The sequence below is a fragment of the Physeter macrocephalus genome, chromosome 17, assembly GCF_002837175.3.
Source record: "Physeter macrocephalus isolate SW-GA chromosome 17, ASM283717v5, whole genome shotgun sequence".
Taxonomy (NCBI): Eukaryota; Metazoa; Chordata; class Mammalia; order Artiodactyla; family Physeteridae; genus Physeter; species Physeter macrocephalus.
In genome coordinates, this window is record NC_041230.1 from 36,848,428 (window position 1) to 36,851,570 (window position 3,143).

The window sequence follows — 3,143 nt, forward strand, 5'->3', positions numbered from 1 at the left end:
TTCCAGCACAGACGGGCAAGGGTGTGCCTGCAGGTTCTATTGATTTCTGGTGGAATCTGCTCCAGATCAGGATTTTCAATGAAGTGCCTTTCTCCCAAAAAAGAGGTGGCAAGTAGGAGTCATAGAGAGGGTCTGGATTGGGGGGCATTGTTAGAGACCCCTGGGGTAGAGCCAGCTCTCTCCTTTTACAGTTGGGGAAACCAAAGGGAGAAAAGGGGTCTTGCCCAAGGTCACACAGTAACTTATGGCCCTGCCAGGACTGCAAACACCACCCAGAGACACAGCTCACAAGCACACATACACTGACCCATCCGCCTACTCATGAACCGGGAGCCTCAGGCTCCATGGCCCACCCCCAGGCCACATGGGCCAAGCTGCAGTCAACTCTCCCTCTTCAGGGCCACCAAGCTACCACGGGGTTTTTATGGTCAGTTCTTGCATTTTTTTTTTTGTAATTGAAATATAATTGACATATAACATTATATTAGTTTCAGGCATACAATATGATGATTCAGTATTTGTATATATTGCAAAATGATCACCACAGTAAGTCTAGTTAACATCCATCACCACACAGTTGCAAATTTTCTTTCTTATGATGGGAATTTTTAACATCCACTCGCTTAGCAACTTTCAAATATGCACTACAGTATTATTAACCACAGTCACCATGCTGTACATTATATCCCCAGGACTTATTTATCTTAGAACTAGAAGTTTGTACCTTTTGACCCCCTTCACCTGTTTCGCCCACCCCCACCCCTGGCAACCACCAGTCTGTTCTCTGTATCTATGAGTTTGGTTTTATGTTGTTGGTTTTTTTTTTGTTTTTTTGTTTTTTTGGTTTTTTTTGCGGTACGCGGGCCTCTCACTGCTGTGGCCTCTCCCGCTGCGGAGCACAGGCTCCGGACGCGCAGGCTCAGCGGCCACGGCTCACGGGCCTAGCCGCTCCGCGGCATGCGGGATCCTCCCGGACCGGGGCACGAACCCGCGTCCCCTGCATCGGCAGGCGGACTCGCAACCACTGCACCACCAGGGAAGCCCCTGTTGTTTATTTTTGAGACTCCACAGATAAGTGAGATCAGACAGTATTTGTCTTTCTCTGTCTGACTTATTTCACTTAGCATAATGCCCTCAAGGTCCATCAATGTCATTGCAAATGGCAAGACACCCTTCTTTTTCTTTCATCTTTAATGAAGAGAGAAATGGAGATGGTGCGTTAGCTACAGAAGTGAGCAGGGGGTCCCAAGAAAGGACAGACAAGGCTCTGCCTCACAGCAGGACCCCACTCACTCTGGGGACCTCAGTGGATGCTCACACAAGTCCTAAGGGAAACCAGGTAGCATCTTTGACAAGCTTACAGAGGAGAAAACCAGTGCTGCCTGAGTAGGGGTGCCAGACACAGCAACAAAAACACAGGATGGCCTGCTACATTTGAATTTCAGACAGTGAATAATTTTGATAAGTGTATTCATTTCCTAGGGCTGCTGTGACAAAGTAGCACAAACTGGGTGGTTTTATTCATCCTCTCACAGTCCTGGAGCCTGGAAATCTGAAATCACGGTGTCGGCAGGGCCATGCTCTCCCTGAAGTCTCTGGGGAGGATCTGTTCCATGCCTTTCTCTTCACTTCTGGTGTTGCTGTCAGTCCTTGGCTGGTACACGTATAGCTCCAACCTCTGCCTCTGTCATTACATAACATTCTCCCTACATCTCTGTGTCTTCACGTGGCCATCTTCCCTCTCTGTCTCTTTTCCTCTTATGAGGATATCGGTCATGTTGGATTTAGGGCACACCCTACTCCAGTATGACCTCATCTTCACTTGATTACATTTACAAAGATCCTACTTCCAAGTAAGTGAAGGTCATATTCATAGGCACCAGGGGTTAGGACTGGGGCATATTTTGGGGGCAGACACAATTCATGGTAGGTTTGTCCCAAATATTGCATGGGACACACTTATTTCCATCTTAGTCCATTTGGGCTGCTATAACAAAGTACCATAGACTAGGTGGTTTAAACAATAAACACGAATTTCTCTCAGTTCTGGAGGCTGGGACATCCAAGAGCAAGGCGCCAGCAGATTCAGTGTCTGGGGAAGGCTCACTTCCTGGTTCATGGCCAGTCTTCTCCATGTCCTCTCATGGTGGAAGGGACAAGGGAGCTCTCTGGGGGTCCCTTTTATAAGGGCACTAATCCCATTCATGAGGGCCCCACCCCCATGACCTAACAATTCCCAGCACCACCACATTGGGGATCAGGCTTCAACAAATGAAATTTAGGGGAACACAATCATTCAGTCTGTTGTGACAACTAAAAATGTTATTTGTTCTTTATCTGAAATTCAAATGTAAAAAGAGCATCCTGTATTTAATCTGGCAACCCTATACTGGAACCATATGATCTACCACAAAGCCCCACAACCTGGCTCCTGGTTCTGCCCTCTAGGAAGTCAACTATTCTACAAGAGGGAGAAATGGTGGGGAGGAGAAACTGACTATGAACCAAAGGTAAGTGTCCAAAGGCACCTGAAAGTGACAAAAGATGAGGATGGAATGGAAGCAGAGAGGGAGAACCTGCTTTACATCCAGATCTGTGCTGGGCACTCAGGAGAGACAAAGATGGAAGAGGTAGAAGGCAGGGCCAGGTAGGTGCTGGGTCTTTAGTGACCAGAGGGTGTGCAGAATAAGACGGGCGCTCCAGGCGGTGCACCTGCCTGCAACCTGAGTGCATGGTTTGAGAGACCATCACCTGTCCCATCTGTGGGGTCCTTAACCCTTCAGACCCCTCAACTCTGCTCCAATGGAGCATCCCTGAGCTCAGCTCCTTGGTCTTGTGCCTATCCCACTCCACTGCACGTCCTGGGAAATGCATCCAGGACTCTCCAGTCCTACCTGGTCCTTGAATCCACCTGGGCAGGGTCACTGAGCCACACCCGATAGGTTGTCACCTGCCTAGGTCTCCCCTGTGGGTCCCTTTGAGGAGAGGGAACAGGCAGCAGGGGAGACAGGCCTGGCTCCCTGCCCTGGAGGACTGGTACTTCTTTTTTTTTTTTTTTTTTTTTTTGTGGTATGGGGCCTCCCTCTGTTGTGGCCTCTCCCGTTGCGGAGCACAGGCTCCGGACACGCAGGCTCAGCGGCCAC